The following is a 20,083-nucleotide window of genomic DNA, read 5'->3' as shown; positions in this document are numbered from 1 at the left end:
AATTGAGTGGACATTTAACCAGCATGTGCAGGAAGCCCGCAGCGAGGCTGGTTTACGAAGTGGATGAACCACAAGAGGGGTCTGCAAGGCAGGGGTATGCCTGGGACACAGCAATGGCCGCTGAAGTTCAGCGGGTCCAGGTAGCAAACATCCACAGCTCATACACCAAAACGGCACCTATGATGATGAGAGTACTGTTAAACGACATCCCGGTATGCATGGAGCTGGACACAGGAGCCAGCCAGTCACTTATGAGTGTCCAACAATTCGAGAAACTGTGGCCACTCAGAGCTAGCAGACCCAAACTAGAACGCATCGACACGCAACTACAGACATACACCAAAGAGATCATCCCAGTGCTAGGCAGTGCAATGTTGGTGGTCACACATAATGGATCTCAGAACCGGCTGCCACTCTGGATTGTCCCGGGAAATGGTCCCGCGCTTTTTGGGGAGGATCTGGCAAGCTGAGATGAACTGGAAATGGGGGGATGTGCATGCCATTTCATCTGTGGAGCGAAGTTCATGCTCACAGGTCCTACAAAAATTCGAGTCATTATTTCAACCTGGTGTTGGGACTTTCAAAGGGACCAAAGTAAAGATACGCATCACCCCGGATGCCAGACCAGTGCACCACAAAGCCAGAGCTGCGCCGTATGTGATGTGGGAGAAAATTGAGAGTGAGTTGGACAGGTTGCTAAGAGAGGGCATAATTTCACCCGTTGAATTCAGCGACTGGGCAAGCCCCATCGTCCCTGTTCTAAAAACGGATGGCTCGGTCAGGATCTGTGGCGACTACAAGGCCACCATCAACCGAGTGTCCCTTCAGGACCAATACCCGCTTCCGAGAGCGGAGGATATTTTTGCCAGGCTGGCAGGCGGCAAGCTGTTCCCAAGTTGGACCTCACTTCGACCTACATGACCCAGGAACTGGCCGAAGAATCCAAGCTACTAACCACCATCACCACGCACAAGGGGCTGTTTGTCTACAACAGGTGTCCATTTGGCATTCGGTCAGCAGCCGCTATCTTTCAAAGGAACATGGAAAGCCTGTTCAAATCCATCCCCGGAACAATCGTATTTCAGGATGACATCCTTATCACGGGTCGAGACACCGAGGAACACGTCCACAACCTGGAGGAGGTGCTACGCCGACTGGACCGGGTAGGCCTGCGACTAAAGAATTCCAAGTGTGTGTTTTTGGCCCCAGAGGTCGAGTTTTTGGACAGGAGGGTTGCCGCAGATGGGATCCAGCCTACCGAATCCAAAACGGAGGCGATTCGTCGTGCGCCCAGGCCCGGCAACACATTGGAGTTGCGTTCATTTCTGGGACTATTGGACTATTTCGGGAATTTCCTACCGAACTTAAGCACATTGCTGGAGCCGCTACACGTGCTCCTGCGTAAGGGTTGCGATTGGTTTTGGGGGGACTGTCAGGAACGGGCTTTCAATCGGGCGCGGAATCTGCTTTGTTCTAATAAGTTATTGACCCTGTACGACCCCTGTAAGAAATTGGTTTTGACATGTGATGTATCATCCTATGGGGTTGGGTACGTGTTGCAGCAGAGTAATGATGAGGGCCAACTCCAACCTGTGCCTTATGCCTCCAGGTCGCTCTCCCAAGCAGAACGGGGATATGGGATGGTTGAAAAGGAAGCACTCGCATGTGTCTACGGGGTGAAAAAGATACACCAGTACCTTTTTGGCAGAAGGTTCGAGTTAGAAACGGACCACAAGTCGTTAACATCCCTATTGTCCGACAGCAAAGCTGTCAATGCCAATGCGTCAGTTCACATACAGCGATGTGCTCTCATGCTGGCTGCGTATGACTACACCATACGGCACCGGCCAGGCACCGAAAATTGCGCTGACGTGCTCATCAGGCTTCCACTGGCCACCACTGAGGGGGCAGCGGAGCAAAGCGCGGAGATGGTCATGGCTGTCGATGCCTTTGACAGCGCAGGCTCCCCCATCAGAGCCCACCAGATCAAAACCTGGACAAACAGAGATTCCCTCCTATCACTGATTAAGAAATGTGTCCTGACTGGGGTTTGGGCGCCCGCACACGGAGCATGCCCTGAAGAGGTCAGGCCGTTTCACAAACGGATGGATGAGCTCTCCATCCAAGCCGACTGTCTATTATGGGGCAGCCGGGTAGTCATGCCCCAGAGGGGTAAGGAAGCATTCATCAGGGAACTCCACAGCGAGCACCAGGCATCGTGCTATGAAGGCCATTGCCCAGTCACATATATGGTGGCCGGGAATTGATGCAGACCTGGAACACTGCGTTCGCAGGTGGACAATGTGTGCCCAGCTGGGCAATGCCCCCAGGGAGGCCCCACTCAGCCCGTGGCCCTGGCCCACCAAGCCATGGTCACGTAGTCACGTAGACTGCGCCGGCCCGTTCATGGGAAAAATGATCCTCATTGTTGTTGATGCGTACTCGAAATGGATCAAGTGCATCATATTGAATTCGTGCACGACATCCACCACAGTGGAGAGTCTGCGTGCGACTTTTGTGACCCATGGCTTGCCGGACATCCTAGTCAGCGACAACGGCCCGTGTTTCACTCGCTATGAATTCCGGGAGTTCATGTCGGGTAATGGCATCAAACATGTCAGGACAGCGCCGTTGAAGCCGGCTTCCAATGGCCAGGCGGAACGTGCGGTCCAAATCATAAAACAAGGCATGCTCCGGATTCAAGGACCCGCCCTTCAATACCATCTATCGCGCCTCCTGCTGGCCTACAGATCCCGACTGCACTCGCTCACAGGGGTCCCGCCAGCAGAACTACTCATGAAACGTACACTAAAAACTCTGCTGTCCCTCATTCATCCAGTCTTATCAGACATTGTTGAGGGCAAGCGCCAGTCCCAAAATGAGTGCCACGACTGTAACTCAAAGGGGAGATGGATAGAAACCGATGACCCTGTATTTGTTCTTAATCACACTGTGGGGCCCAAGTGGCTTGAGGGTACTGTAATTGGTAAAGAGGGGAATAGGGTCATAGTGGTCAGACTCAACAATGGGCAGATATGCCGCAAGCATCTGGACCAAGTAAAAAAAAGATTCAGCATGGACACTGAGGAACCTGAAGAAGATCATGAGATGCTGCCCACACCACCGCCAGTGAACGAGCAACAAGAACCGTCAGCAGCATGCACAGTCCCTGCAGTCAGCCCGGACGAGCCGGAATCACCACAGGTGACAAAGACGCATGCCAAGGCTCAACAACCAGAGCCCCAACTGCGGCGCTCCACTAGAGAATGTCGACCGTCTGAAAGACTTAATCTTTGACCCAAAGACGTTGGGGGGAGGTGATGTCATGTTTGTAACCTTCACATAACTGTAACCTTTATGTAACAACATTGTACACTGTATACACCTGAGAAATGCACACCTTGACCATAGGAGGTGAACTTGTGGGAGACACTCCTCACCTGGACATCCAGGTATATAAAGGGAGGTCCCACGCAGGGTCATCACTTCTTGGACCTGTGAATAAAGGTACAGGTCACAGAGTGACCTTGTCCCCAGTATGAGCCTCATGTTGATTTGCTGTAGTGTGTAAGGACACAACAGCAGCGGTCAAGAATAAGTACAGGGCAGCAGAGAGTACAGGGATAGCTTTGGCCCCAGACTTAAAAACAGTTCAGGCACAGGACCCAGCCCTGAAAGCTGTCCTGAGCGCGCTAGCTAGAGGAGAGAGAGTAGAAGGCCCGTACGGCACAGCAGCCATTACCGTTAAGGAAGGCATGCTGTTTAAAGAGGGACAATGGGTTGTGCCACAGCAGCACCAGAGGGAATTCCTAAAACTGGCCCATGAGGGTCCAGGAGCAGGACACCCCGGGCCTGAGACCACCTGGCAACGGGTGGAACAGGCAGGATGGTGGCCGGGACTCAGGGAGGACATCCGCGAGTTCTGTGTGAACTGCCTGGTGTGTGCTCCAAACAACCCTGACCCCCAGAAAAGGAAGGTGTCCCTAGGACACGTCAGGAGGGTAGAGGGACCATGGCAGTCAATCCAAATTGACTACATCGGGCCCCTACCCACCGCCCAGGGAGGCTACAAATACTGCCTAGTCCTGGTGGACATGTTTTCAAAATGGGTTGAAGCCTTCCCCTGCCAAACAGCCACCGCACTAGGCTCAGCTAAGATTCGATTGAGGGAAGTGTTCTCCCGGTGGGGACTCCCACAGCATGTGGAGTCGGACCAGGGGAGCCATTTTACCGGGCAGGTAATGCAGGCAACCTTTAAGGTGCTCGGCATTGAGGGGAAATGCCCACAACCCACCATCATCGGGTATTGTGGAGCGTTTAAACCGCACCATTAAAGAAAGGCTGCGGAAGGAGACGGGAGACTCACCCCAAAAGTGGGTGGAGATCTTACCGTTGGTCCTAATGGGGATCCGAGCCAGTCAGTCAAAGAGCACGGGTATTCCCCCATACGAGCTCATGACTGGCCGGATCATGCGGACCCCCACCCATGTCCTAGCCCCGGTGCTCACAGAAGGTCAGCTCAGAGAGGTTAACTGGGACCGGTTTGTCAGGAACCTGTTTGAACACCTCAAACAGATTCACTGGCAGGCTGCTAGTAACATGGGCAGACAGCATCGGAGTAACCGATTGCTGCTAGAACCCAGCAAACACCACGAAGGGGAGATAGGGGACCAGGTCATGGTGAGGAACTATGCTCGGGTAGGGGTTTTTGAAGCATTATATATGGGGTCATACAGCATAGTCGACAAGGCAAGCCCGATGGTCTACGCCATAAAGCTGCCCCGCCATACTAAGTGGTTCCACATCAACCAGTGCAAGCTGTACAACCCAGGGACAGCCAAGCACAGAGGGCAGCGGGAGGGGTGAACCGTCCTCAGGACAGGGACCCTCCATTGGCCGCCCCCGACAGTGGAGGGTGCACAGGGAATGTGGCAGGCTCAGAAACCGTGCCTATAGGGGCTATCCCACCCATCGTTTGGGATTCGGACGCACCCCCAGTAACTGAAGCCCTGAGAAGGACCCTCCGTACACCACGGCCAAAGATACCATGGTTACTGGCATCTGAGCCTCAATGATTCTACCCTAGGAGAACGACAGGAAAGGCCAAAGGTCAGAAGTACAGAGGTCGCTCAGAGTAGGGACCCCCAGCCAGCCGCCTCCAGCGGTGAGGGACTCACAGGAGCAGTAGTAACGAGCTGTCCCAGAGACAATGGTCTCCAGCTCACCGGCTGTGGGGAAACCCTAGCATCCAGGCGGCTATCAGGCCGCACAAGGCATGGGCCTGACAGGGACTAATCAGGCCACCCAGAGACGCGTGGCGGTTGTACATCGCTGTAATTTTTAGTTTAAGGCATCGACTGCATCGTTTTACATTATAAGTTTAGTTTAGAATTAAGGTTAATGTTGCAGTAATGTTTAGGTGATTGTTTTGAGTTTGTCTTATGTGTCAGCCAGCCTGAGAGCAGTTCTCAAGGGCAGGGCGGTATGTTCTGTGTGTTTTACAGGAATGGAAAGGAGGGAAGAAACCAAGATGAGAAGGATCCTGTGTCTGCTTGCCCTGGCAGGGGTAAGCATCGGGGACCGAGGCGACGTGGAGGAATCCCGCATTTATGGATGCTGGGGAGGGAGAGCACCAATGGTGACTACCGGAGGTGGCACACAGGGGGTGGAGGAGATTGCTGTTTATTCCCACGAGGGACGGTGGCCAGGGTGGCTGGGGTCTAACTCCACCCGATACTCCATCCAGGATGGGTTCACCTGCGGGGAGGCTTCCATCCCATGCCCCAGGGTACAGGTTGTTGCTGATAAGTCCTTACTATACAGTATAAATGAATACTAGGCCCATACTTGAGAGAAGGTCACTCTGTGACCAGTTACCTTTATTACCAAGATCTCAAGTGATGAAGGTGGGTGGAGCTTCCCCTTTTATGCCTGAAAGTCCAGGTTAGGAGTGTCTCCCACAAATTCGCCCCCTGTGGTCAATGTTCTCAAGGTGTACAACTTAGGTCAGCTTATACATGGGTTACAATGATAGTTGAATACATGACATCACCTCCCCCCCAAAGTCTTATTGGGATCACAGGTTAAGTCTCTTTGGTGGTTAATGCTCCCTTGTAGAGCGCCTGAGTTGGGGCTCCGGTTGTTGGGCGCTGGCCTAAGTGTCTGCTGTTTGCGGTGCCTCAGGCCTGTCCAGACTGCCCACAGTGACTGGGCTCTCCTCCACTTGGTTCCGGTGTTCGGTCACCTGTGGTGGAATAAACTCTACGTCGTGTTCTTCATCTGCTTCTTCTATGGGGTTGCTGAACCTCCTTTTAGTTTGATCCACGTATTTGCGGCAGATTTGTCCATTGGTAAGTTTAACTACCAAAACCCTATTCCCCTCTTTGGCAATCACAATGCCTGCAAGCCATTTGGGCCCTGCAGCGTAATTAAGGACAAAAACAGGGTCATTGACATCAATACACTGCGCCCTTGCATTCCTGTCATGGTAGTCACATTGTGACTGATGCCTGCTCTCAACAATTTCTTTCACAGTAGGGTGTATAAGGGATAACCTGGTTTTGAGCATCCTTTTCATTAGCAGCTCTGCGGGTGGAACCCCTGTGTGGAGTGTGGTCGGGATCTATTGGCCAACAGGATGCATGATAAGCGGCTTTGTAGGGAACCCCCTTGGATTCTGAGCATCCCCTGGTTGATTATCTGCACTGCTTGTTCCGTCTGGCCGTTTGAGGCCAGCTTGAATGGTGCCGTTCTGACATGGTTGATTCCATTGCCTGCCATGAAGTCGTGGAATTCAGTGCTTGTGAAGCACGGGCATTGTTGCTGACCAAGACATCCGGTAGACCATGGGCGGTGAACATTGCCTGTAGAATTTCTACCGTGGCAGGGGATATGCTTGAATTTAAAATGGTACACTCAATCCATTTGGAGTAGGCGTCTACTACAACCAAAAATACTTTTCCCATGAAAGGACCTGCGTAGTCCACATGGATGCGTGACCATGGCTTGGCGGGCCAGGACCAGGGGCTAAGGGGGGCTTACCTGGGTGCGTTGCCCAGCTGAGCACACGTGTTGCACCTGCGAACACAAAGTTCCAGGTCTGCATCTATCCCTGGCCACCAAACGTGTGACCTGGCAATTGCCTTCATCATGACAATGCCCGGGTGCTCATTGTGAAGTTCTCTGATAAACACCTCTCTGCCCATCTGGGACATGACTACTCGGTTTCCCCACAGTAGGCAATCGGCCTGAATTGAGAGTTCATCCTTGCGCCTATGAAACGGTTCAAATTCCTCAGGGCATGCCCCATACGTGGCTGCCCAGTCCCCATTCAGGACACATTTCTTAACTAAAGACAGTAGCGGGTCTTTATTTGTCCAGACTTTAATCTGACGGGCTGTCACAGGTGAGCCTTCGCTTTCGAAAGCTTCAACAGCCATGACCATCTCAGCATCATGCTCAGTTGCCCCCTCGGTGGTGGCTAGTGGGAGCCTGCTGAGTGCATCGGCGCAGTTTTCAGTGCCCGGTCTGTGCCAAATTGCATAGTCATAGGTGGCTAACGTGAGTGCCTACCTCTGAATGCGGGCTGATGCATTCGCATTTATGGCCTTGTTGTTGGCCAAAAGGGACGTTAGGGGTTTATGATCTGTCTCCAGCTCAAATTTCCTGCCAAACAGGTACTGGTGCATTTTTTTTTACTGCATATACACATGCTAGCGCTTCATTTTCTACCATCCCGTAGCCCCTTTCTGCCTGGGACAGACATCTAGAGGCATAAGCTACCGGCTGTAACTGACCATTGGCATTCACATGCTGCAACACACACCCGACCCTATAGGACGACGCATCGCACGTTAAAACAAGTTTCTTACACGGGTCATATAACGTTAACAGTTTGTTGTAGCATGCCAAATTGCGTGCTCTATCAAAAGCCCTTTCCTGGCTGTCCCCCCAGACCTAATCGCGACCTTTGCGTAGGAGTATGTGTAGCGGCTCTAACAACATGCTCAAGTTGGGAAGAACGTTACCAAAATAGTTCAGGAGCCCCAGAAATGAACGCAGCTCCGTCGTGTTACGGGGTCTGGGTCGCTCTCTGGATCGCTTCCGTTTTGGACGCAGTAGGTCTGATAGTTGAATACATGATAGTTGCGTCGCGGGTTAGTGTGACCGAGGGAAAACGGGTATGCCTTACCTGTAAAGGGCAGATTCCTCTGGATAGGTGGTGGTGGCTCAGAAAACTGAGCAGTGACATGGGAGACTTCACAGCGAATTAGGAACGGCTGGGGAACGATACCTACCGGACTATCACGGGGACACAGGGAGGGGTAAGCGTGTGTTGGGATAAGTGGTGGGAATCGGAACAAGGGATCCATGTCTGCATGTGGGGGTTAGAGAGGGTCTGTCGATTGCCTTTGCCAGAAGATGGCAAGATAACGGGGAAGGGATGTGATGGGACGCAAGTCTGCTTGCATGTGAGGTCCTATACGCCCCGGTCCCAGTTAACGCCACTGAACTGCTAGCACGTCCCAAAAATCCCCTGCCTACAATTCCGACTGGACGTACAGTAACTGATAGGTGTCCTACCACCACCGAGGGACCAGGGAATGGGCTAGTCCTCATACCAACCGACAAGATACTCTACCAGGGGGTACACTACGTCATAGCTTCAGTCATCCTAAACCTAACTGAGGTGCACTTACCTGGATGGTGCCCCAAGGAAACAAAACTATTATACCAAGCATTGCTACGAGACATGTTTAAAACATTTTATGAGTTAGACTTTGGTAACGTAGACAAAGCAGACTTATATACATTCTACACCAAAACCAACAAGGGTACCGGGAGACATAGGAGGGGAACTTGGAATGACATTTTCACAGCATATAACACGGGATCCTCTGTGGTGAATAGTCTAGATGACATGGAACTACAACTACAAATAAATACTCTAAAGAAGCAGCTACATAAAATCCTAAAAGAGGAAAACATAGAAACATAGAAACATAGAAAATAGGTGCAGGAGTAGGCCATTCGGCCCTTCTAGCCTGCACCGCCATTCAATGAGTTCATGGCTGAACATGCAACTTCAGTACCCCATTCCTGCTTTCTCGCCATACCCCTTGATTCCCCCTAGTAGTAAGGACTTCATCTAACTCCTTTTTGAATATATTTAGTGAATTGGCCTCAACAACTTTCTGTGGTAGAGAATTCCACAGGTTCACCACTCTCTGGGTGAAGAAGTTTCTCCTCATCTCGGTCCTAAATGGTTTACTCCTTATTCTTAGACTGTGACCCCTGGTTCTGGACTTCCCCAACATTGGGAACATTCTTCCTGCATCTAACCTGTCCAAACCCGTCAGAATTTTAAACGTTTCTGAGGTCCCCTCTCATTCTTCTGAACTCCAGTGAATACAAGCCCAGTTGATCCAGTCTTTCTTGATAGATCAGTCCCGCCATCCTGGGAATCAGTCTGGTGAACCTTCACTGCACTCCCTCAATAGCAAGAATGTCCTTCCTCAGGTTAGGAGACCAAAACTGTACACAATACTCCAAGTGTGGCCTCACCAAGGCCCTGTACAACTGTAGCAACACCTCCCTGCTCCTGTACTCAAATCGCCTCGCTATGAAGGCCAACATGCCATTTGCTTTCTTAACCGCCTGCTGTACCTGCATGCCAACCTTCAATGACTGATGTACCATGACACCCAGGTCTCGTTGCACCTCCCCTTTTCCTAATCTGTCACCATTCAGATAATAGGTGTCTCTCTGTTTTTACCACCAAAGTGGATAACCTCACAGTTATCCACATTATACTTCATCTGCCATGCATTTGCCCACTCACCTAACTTATCCAAGTCGCTCTGCAGCCTCATAGCATCTTCCTCGCAGCTCACACTGCCACCCAACTTAGTGTCATCCGCAAATTTGGAGATACTACATTTAATCCCCTCGTCTAAATCAATAATGGACAGTGTAAACAGCTGGGGCCCCAGCACAGAACCTTGCGGTACCCCACTAGTCACTGCCTGCCATTCTGAAAAGTCCCCATTTACTCCTACTCTTTGCTTCCTGTCTGACAACCAGTTCTCAATCCATGTCAGCACACTACCCCCAATCTCATGTGCTTTAACTTTGCACATTAATCTCTTGTGTGGGACCTTGTCGAAAGCCTTCTGAAAGTCCAAATATACCACATCAACTGCTTCTCCCTTGTCCACTCTACTGGAAACATCCTCAAAACACAGTGGTGGGCTAGGAACTACATTAGGATCAGGCCATGACAGTTCATTTAAAAGAAATCATAGAAGAATTAGAAAGAGACGCTAAAACAGTAAATGCACTCATACGGGAGGACAGGAATGCTTCAGATCAGGCTGCACAGAACAAGGTGTGCGAGCTGTACGGGGCATGGTTGCTGGGTGAGGGTCACAGCAACCTGGAGGATTTAAAACAAGGTTTAGTCCCCTCCTGGATCAGCAACAAGGACCTCGCAGCCCTCCACCCGTTTAGTAATTCGCTGAGCCCATGTCAACTCCGTCTAGCTTCGGAAGCCTACCCTGTCCCAGTGGACTGTAGAAGTTCCAATCACACTATCATGGGTATAGTAATGAGGATGCCGGTCATGGGTGGGACAGCCCGACCCACACCGGTATACCAGGTGGAGAATATTGGGGTTGTAAGGGGGAGATGGGAAGGCTTCCTCTCCCACGAGCGGGCCCACTGATATAGAGGGTCGACGCTCGCCCCAGCCCACGTAGCAATTCTCGAAGTTAGCAGACAGAGACGGATGGCAAAGTATAACGATCTTTATTACGATCGTCCGGGAACACCTCTTATCACAGTCGCCTGTGAGTGGAGATGCTCTCCGAACAGCACAATCATACAACTTTTATACATTTCAAAACCCCTCTGTTCCCGGACAAGACCTCCCTAGATTTCTAATTGAACTACCTTATTAGTGCTACTTCTCTAATTGGACTACCTTATTAGTGCTACTTTGGATTGACAGGCCAAGACCCTCGTGACCGCTTTAGGCCGTGACTAGAATGACTTCATTAGGTCGGAATTTGTTATACATTTCCTTGGTGCCTGTGAGTCGCCTCGAGCCTCTTCGCAAGGTCTTATCAATGTCTGTTTAGGTTCTCACATCGTATCCTGTCGGAATATTATTGAATTGATAACTTCTGGAGCCTTGGTACAAGGTTGAAGAGAGGCCTTTTACCTCCTTATGGGCCATTGCAGGAACCAGCACTTTAACCCTTGTCCCGCTGGTACCTCTAATGCCAAATTTCTCTTACAATTCCCCCCTTTTGGCCCTTGGCTATACGCCAAGCTGGCCATATTTCCCGATAACTATCTCCCTGTAGGCAAGTTCCAGATAGGTTCGTTCACCTGGGTGGCCATCTCCCAAGCTTCGGGACCTCTTGAAACCTTCCCACAGAGTTATATAAGGTAAGTCCTTCCTGTAGGACTGCTTAAATTTTCATCCTTTATGGCCTTAATCATAGTGCGTGTCCTGACTTATCGTTTGGCCTGTTTAATTTGTGCACATGTTAATCCCATCATGACCATCAGAACCAGGCCCTGTATTACTATAAGTACATGTGATATTATTTGTATCCATGGGTTAATTTGATTATCAAGTCCAATGACCCACAGCTTTGAGTACCAGGGCTGATCAGCCAGCACTGCGTTAGTGTCTCTCTGTAAGTTGTCTATTTCTTCCATCAGCCAGACATACTATCATCTTTGATTCTGGATTCCTTGCACCAGACGTAATTGTTCCTCATTTAATTCCGGTATTGTTCCGTGGATGATTTCTGTTGTCTCGGGATGTATATGGTTAAGTTGGCTGCCCCCGTGCTCACGCCCCACTCTCCGTTCCCTTGCGGGGCAGCGATGGTCTCCAGATCGTGTTCAAGAGGAGTAATACTCAGCATACATCCGTTTATCTGGTGGAATCCGCAATCATCATTCGTCATTCGTGGCGTACCTCGACATAAAACCACTTGGTTATTTTTTATAACAGTCGGTTATGGCAATGCCTCTGGTACTATTGTTAACTTTAATCACCAGTCTGGCAGGCTGATGGTAACGCAACCGAGTTTGGTTTCTTACTTCACCGATATTATCGATCTGGTATAAGGGGTCTCCCTTTGTTACATCATATGGGCCACCTGTAACAGTTCCCCTTCCGCGCCATCTCCCCACCGCGCATGTAGGGCTTGGTTATCCAAGTCCCTCCCCAGTAAACCCCTCAAGACTACGCCATTAAGTTGTTAGCCCGGTCAGATATTGCATACAGGTCTATGGAATTCATCGTCGTAACCCCTGCCGCATCTCAGGGTAGTGGATTCTGGGCCTTCGAGGGGTTTATTATTTGTTTTAGGGATTTATTCTCATTGATAGTAATTGGAACTCGTAAAAACGGCGTTCCCATTATTATCAATGAAAATACTGCAGAGTGATTGGTGGTCCAGGCCCATGTGCCTCCAACATTTCCGTATATACAGGGAAATCATCTCCCCGTAAGCTGCACGTCAAATGAAGGCCTCCGACCAGAATCGAAGGCAGCTCCAGGACCACCAGGTATTTTCGCAAAATTTTTTTTGGGTCGGAGATATTCGTCCGAAGGAAGCCTCCGAACGCAATTTTCCCCCCAATATTAATCTCCTTCACCACGGCTGTACTGAGGGTCTGTACTATCCACAGATAAAGTGGAGCAAATTACTAAAATTTCTTCAACAGCACCTTCGAGAGCTGACACTTATTGTGGGCAAAGGTAATAAGACTGGGGAGGAAAATAAGCAATGGAAATATGAACTAAATGGCCCCAGTCTACAGGACGCAACACAAGAGAGGGACTTTGTTTTTTGGTGAGAGCTGACAGCACCATGTGCAGCAGCAGGACGTAACGCTAATCGATCTTGAGCTGCCCGGGGAATAGTGCTCAACTCCCAGAAAATGGTAATGAATGTGTACAAAGCGCTGGTATAGTCACACCTGGAGTACTGCATAAAAATCTAGTTGCTGTACCACTGGAATGGTATCTAGGTTTTAGAGGCAATGCAGAAAAAGGCAAACAAACTGATTCCTAGGTTAAGGCATATGAGGAGGGATTGAAGAACCTGGGATTGTTTACTCAAAGAGAAGGTTCAGGGAACATATTGATCAAATATTTAAGATTCTTAAGAGATTAAATCATCTGAACTCTTGATAAAAGTGGAGGTTTCCTTCCCTTTTAAATGAATGGATGGAAAATTGGGTGAGTTCCTTTTCAGGCCTGAGCTTCAACCCACCTGATTTACTGATCTTCGCTACACCCATGCAATCCAGTGCTTGGAAAATCTCCCCTAATATGTCTGAGAGTGTTACTAATTCTTTAATCAGGGAAGATGGGCTCAAACTTAGATGTAGAAAAGTGCACAGTTTAGACTTAGCTACTTTACACAGAAGATGGTGACTGTGTGGAGGAGACTGCCTAGGGAGGTAGTGAAGGCCGATATTGTCAAAAAATTAAAGAGAATTGGATAGCTTTCAGATTATGCCGTCATACCACTTTAAATCCTGAACTTGTGATTTGTTCCGACTAATCAGATCATCCTGTGACTGTCAAATCCTCATTGCTGGTGAGAAGTTGGGTTAATTGCCCATCAGCTGTGCAGCAAGTACACTGGAAAATGTTACTGCAGGTGCAAACAGGCACAGGAACCTGTTTGTATAGCATGGGAAGGGAGATGAAAAAAAATGTACAAATAATTAATAACGAACACATAAAAGCACGTGTGTCAACCTACCAAGCAGTAAAGGCTTGGTTTGAGGGATGAGATATTTAAATCTTTTTTTTAATCTTACAGAGTCTTCCATTAAATAACTGTACTTACTCCAAAGTATTCTCTGTGCTTTTTAAAGCCAGGTACTGCACATGTCAAATAAATATTCACGCCGTTTAATTTAAAATTTGATTGTTGTCAGGCATTGGAGATTTCTGTTTCCAGATCAGCTGAGTGGAAGGAGCACTGAAAAGGTGCACCCCTGGGATCCGTGGGCCACTACGCAGTGCATAACTCCCCAGCGTTTCAGAACAAGTTTTCGTTTGGCACCTCGCGCTAGGTAATTGCGGACTTCATTCGGAGGTCGACGGTGCTCCCCTTAGCTATACCGCCAACCATAATTTCAGGGCCATTAGTTTTTGGGAGTGGCCACATGCACTACATGTTCTTTCCTGTTCTGCATTTACCTTTAGTCCTTTGTAATCTGTTGTGAATAATAGAAAATGTACGAAATGATTGCAAAGCAAGATTTTGATAGACCGCAGATTAGTAGCTGGAGATTTTCCCTGTGATGTCTGACCACTTGGTGGCGCCATCACAATGTTTATTCTGTTCATTTCGGGCTTCTTTGTGTGAAAGTATAAGTGTAAGTTGAAATGACAGAAAATCAATGTTAATCATAATTTAGAGAAGTTAAAGTTTAACTGCTTTGTTATCTGAATGCACTCTGTGAGTATACTGTCAAACAAATACTATGGGGTATTCTTTCAAAGTTTTGCTGCCAGCACAAATAACAGAACAAACATGTTTTACATTGCGCCTTACCACATCTTCAGGCTGTCCTAAAGCACTTTACAACCAATGAAGTATTTTTTGAATGTAGTCATTGTCATGTTAGTAAACACAGCAACCAAACTGCACACAGCAAGGTCCCACAAATAGCAACAGAGTAAGTAAACACTTCATCAGTTTTAGTGATGAGGGAGAAAGCAAAGAAGGATCCGCACTCATATTTAGATAAAGTAGGGTGGGAGGAGGCTCATGGGGAGCATAAACACCGGCATCGACCACTTGGGCCAAATGGCTTGTTTCTATGCTGTAAATTTTATGTAATTTTGATTGAAGGATAAATATTGGCCAGGACACCAGGCAGTTAGGATCTCTGTTAGAGAGCCTCTGCTGTCTGAAAGACAGCAACTCAAGCAATGCAGCACTCCCACTAGAGTGGGGCTTGAACTCATATCCCTCATGACTCAGGGGCAAGAGGGTTAACTGCAATATTGGGCTCAATTTTCCCCAGTGATTTGCACTGTTTTTTTGGTGCGCCAAGTTAAAAAAAAAATACAAGTTTCCCCAATCAATTTGCACCAGCGTAACTCAGTTAGTTACGATTTTTTTTCGCTTAGTTTTTTTTGAGTCAAAGGGGACGTAACCTGCCATCCACACCAATTCTGGCCAGTTCGTCAAGTTTGGTCAGCTCAGAGTTACTCCAGTTCTTCGGCCGACGTATGCGGCCTCTGTAGAAAAACCTTCTGGTGAGTTAAGAAAATTGACGCAGATAAGTAAATCAGCGCAGCAGATGCCTGGACAACAGCAGCAGGAGAGGTAAGAGAGAGTGGGGAGTGAAGCCTTTCAGGTATAGTTAGGTGTAGGGACCGGGAGGGAGGAGGCCATTCAACCAGAGATAGGTGTGGGGACCAGGACCGGGAGGCCATTCAACCAGGGATAGGTGCGGGAAACAGGACCGGGAGGCCATTCAACCAGGCATATGTGCGGGAACTGGGACCGGCATGGGGAGGCTCTTTGGCCTGGGATAGGAGTGGGGACAGGCACTGGAAAGGAGGGTTGTGTGAATTTAATAATTTAATGGAGGTAAGTTGCTGCAATGTGCTTGTGCTTGGTTGCTGTGAGTTGGCTGTAAGTGTCACTTTACAGCCTCAGCCTGCATTGTGTCCCTGGTTGCCGTGGCAACCTGATCTTTTTGGCGCAGATCTTGGGCTCCACCCCCAAAACTAAACGACAGGCTAGCCAGCGGCAACATGAAGAAATCAAATGAGAAGCTTGGAAGATTTTTTTTGGTGCACTTGGGCCCCCAAAAAACGGGCATAACTCTTCAATTATGCCAAAAAACAGGTTTGGGGAAAATTGAGCCCATAGAGCTCCACTTAGTGGACTATTGCTCCACCTAGTGGACTACTGTGGTAATGCCACCACTGCTGTTTGTACAATAAAGGAAGTTCCAGATTGAAGCCATCTTGAGTGCGTGTGCTTTAGTGATGTCATAAGAATATATTACATTAACCACTGAGCCAAGGCTGACAGAGACTTCAGTAGTGACTAACATTTTAGTGGGGTCAGGGCTACACTGTGTGTTAATTTTTTTCAAAACAAGCTCACTGCTAGCAAGTTAAGACTTGCAATATGGTGCCCTACATGACAGACGGGATTAGAGAAAAGTAATGGTGCTCAATCATTAAATGAGAATGTAACTACAGTGTCCCATATCATTTCAAACTATATTTATTTTCTTACAAATTTATATTTGAAGGGTTCTCCGTGGGTCCTGGAGGTTTTCCTATTCCTTGTGGTATGAATCTAATTCCTTAATCCTGGAGTACACATTAATATTTACTTCTGGTGTATTAGTGAGGAGAACGTTTTTTAATTGTGGATTTTCAGTTCCTCACGATCTGATGACCGTGCATTCCAAATGTGCCTCTTGTGGTCTGAAGGATTTGACTTTGACTAATCAAGAATGTGTACTTTGGGCATTCAGGAGCTAAAAAACTTAAAATCCAATTTCTATTCGACTGACTGCTAATTTTTTTTAAGCTGGATTGTATAATAATGTTCACAGATTTTTGTGTGATCATCAAAGTAAGAAATTTTAATACTAGGAATTGCAGTATAGGTTGAACCTCCCTTATCCAGAACCCTCGGGACCTGGCCTGTTCTGGATAAGGAATTTTTCCGGACGAGGGGGTGGTCACGTTAAATTGGATGGTACAGGTACTGAGCAAGGGGATAACGGGGCCAGCTGGCTTGGGGTTGGGAGTGCGGCAGAGAGATTATGGGGAGGTGGATTGCGGGATCAGGACAGCGATTGCAGGAGTCGGCAGCGAGGAAGAACTTCAATTTGTTCGTGTTGGAGTTCTGCGCATATGCCACCCGGTGGCCGGGAATAGTTCTGGACGAGGGGTGGTTCAGGGTAAAGGAGTTCTGGAGAAGTTCAACCTGTACTTGCCATTTTGGGAATCAGTGTCAGCATCAAGGATTCCTAGCAGGTATAGTACAGTTAGACACAAAGGGCTCAAAATTGGCCAGGAGTTGTTCCGTTTTTTTGGAGCAACTTGATTTTTCTGGAGTATCTTAAAAATCCACATTTTGCACATTAAATTTGCGCCAGTGCAAGTGAGTTAGTTAGGATTTTTTTAGTTAAGTTTTTTTTTCAAAAGGGCGCGTTACCATGCCCATTTTGGTCATTTAGGCCTCTTTGGCCAGCTAATAGTTACTCCAAACTAACTTAGGCCAGCGTATGTGGCCACTTGTGACCGCACAGAAAACCTTTGCGGAGTGTTAAGAAATCAGCACAGGTAGGTACATAGGAGGCCAGCAGAACTTGATGACTTGACTAAAGAATGTGAATAGGATCAAACAGCTATACAGGACATCATATGACAAACTTCGCAAAGTTAATTTATTATACAACAGAAGCATTTATGGAAGCTTAAACTACAAAAATAAAAGAAGTAAAAGATAGTTGAATTAAATTGCCCTAATCTCACAACTAATTTAAACAACTATTTGTTTGCAATGATTATACTGGGCCAAAATTGAGCCCATATTATCTAAATAAGGTCTACTTCAATAAATAAGATATTCTCTCAATGTTCTTCTGTCACTTATGTTCTTCTTTCACAATAGCACCAGGTGAATAGGCTTGACAAATGGTCACCACTATTCACAAGAGACAAAACATATTTACATAATTTTTTCAAAATATCCAAATAAAAAATAGATGTAAGTAAGTCCTACCCTACCTTCATAGAAACATAGAAACATAGAAACATAGAAACATAGAAACATAGAAAGTAGGTGCAGGAGTAGGCCATTCGGCCCTTCTAGCCTGCACCGCCATTCAATGAGTTCATGGCTGAACATGCAACTTCAGTACCCCATTCCTGCTTTCTCACCATACCCCTTGATCCCCCTAGTAGTAAGGACTTCATCTAACTCCTTTTTGAATATATTTAGTGAATTGGCCTCAACAACTTTCTGTGGTAGAGAATTCCACAGGTTCACCACTCTCTGGGTGAAGAAATTCCTCCTCATCTCGGTCCTAAATGGCTTACCCCTTATCCTTAGACTGTGTCCCCTGGTTCTGGACTTCCCCAACATTGGGAACATTCTTCCTGCATCTAACCTGTCTAACCCCGTCAGAATTTTAAACGTTTCTGAGGTCCCCTCTCATTCTTCTGAACTCCAGTGAATAGAAGCCCAGTTGATCCAGTCTTTCTTGATAGGTCAGTCCCGCCATCCCGGGAATCACTCTGGTGAACCTTCGCTGCACTCCCTCAATAGCAAGAATGTCCTTCCTCAGGTTAGGAGACCAAAACTGTACACAATACTCCAGGTGTGGCCTCACCAAGGCCCTGTACAATTGTAGCAACACCTCCCTGCCCCTGTACTCAAATCCCCTCGCTATGAAGGCCAACATGCCATTTGCTTTCTTAACCGCCTGCTGTACCTGCATGCCAACCTTCAATGACTGATGTACCATGACACCCAGGTCTCGTTGCACCTCCCCTTTTCCTAATCTGTCACCATTCAGATAATAGTCTGTCTCTGTTTTTACCACCAAAGTGGATAACCTCACATTTATCCACATTATACTTCATCTGCCATGTATTTGCCCACTCACCTAACCTATCCAAGTCACTCTGCAGCCTCATAGCATCCTCCTCGCAGCTCACACTGCCACCCAACTTAGTGTCATCCGCAAATTTGGAGATACTACATTTAATCCCCTCGTCTAAATCATTAATGTACAGTGTAAACAGCTGGGGCCCCAGCACAGAACCTTGCGGTACCCCACTAGTCACTGCCTGCCATTCTGAAAAGTCCCCATTTACTCCTACTCGTTGCTTCCTGTCTGACAACCAGTTCTCAATCCATGTCAGCACACTACCCCCAATCCCATGTGCTTTAACTTTGCACATTAATCTCTTGTGTGGGATCTTGTCGAAAGCCTTCTGAAAGTCCAAATATACCACGTCAACTGGTTCTCCCTTGTCCACTCTACTGGAAACATCCTCAAAAAATTCCAGAAGATTTGTCAAGCATGATTTCCCTTTCACAAATCCATACTGACTTGGACCTATCATATCACCTCTTTCCAAATGCACTGCTATGACATCCTTAATAATTGATTCCATCATTTTACCCATTACCGATGTCAGGCTGACCGGTCTATAATTCCCTGTTTTCTCTCACCCTCCTTTTTTAAAAAGTGGGGTTACATTGGCTACTCTCCTCTCCATAGGAACTGATCCAGAATCAATGGAATGTTGGAAAATGACTGTCAATGCATCCACTATTTCCAAGGCCACCTCCTTAAGTACTCTGGGATGCAGTCCATCAGGCCCTGGGGATTTATCGGCCTTCAATCCCATCAATTTCCCCAACACAATTTACCGACTAATACGGATTTCCCTCAATTCCTCCTCCTTACTAGACCCTCCGACCCCTTTTATATCCGGAAGGTTGTTTGTGTCCTCCTTAGTGAATACCGAACCAAAGTACTTGTTCAATTGGTCCGCCATTTCTTTGTTCCCAGTTATGACTTCCCCTGATTCTGACTGCAGGGTACCATCTTCAGCCCGGGAAGGCAGAGGGCCGGCCTGTGCAGTAGGCCACTTGGCCTGGGATAGGGGCGGGACGCACCAGCAATCGGTATGATGACGATCGGTCCCACGCTGCAGCACGCACACTGAGAGGTTACCACACGGAAGGCCATTCGGCCCATCGAGCCCAAGATGAATTAGAAACATCTAATTTACATTAAACATAAAAAAAACCAACTGCAGATTTCTACCCAATCACCAAAAAGAAAATAAGCCCCAAAATCAATTTGATGATAGAAACATTACAGATTACTATAAACACTTACAGCAGCCAATGACAATCAATCAAACCAAATGAAGATCCAGAATGGGGATTGCTTCTGAATGAATCCTCCCAGCACGCAGCAAGTCCAGATTCCAGTCCCAGGGATCTTCACTTTGGGATCAGCTTCAGGTCTAGGCTGATGA

Source organism: Pristiophorus japonicus, chromosome 2 (genome assembly GCF_044704955.1).
Source record: "Pristiophorus japonicus isolate sPriJap1 chromosome 2, sPriJap1.hap1, whole genome shotgun sequence".
NCBI lineage: Eukaryota > Metazoa > Chordata > Chondrichthyes > Pristiophoridae > Pristiophorus > Pristiophorus japonicus.
The sequence above is the reverse complement of the archived record's forward strand: the minus strand, read 5'-3'. Positions refer to the sequence as shown.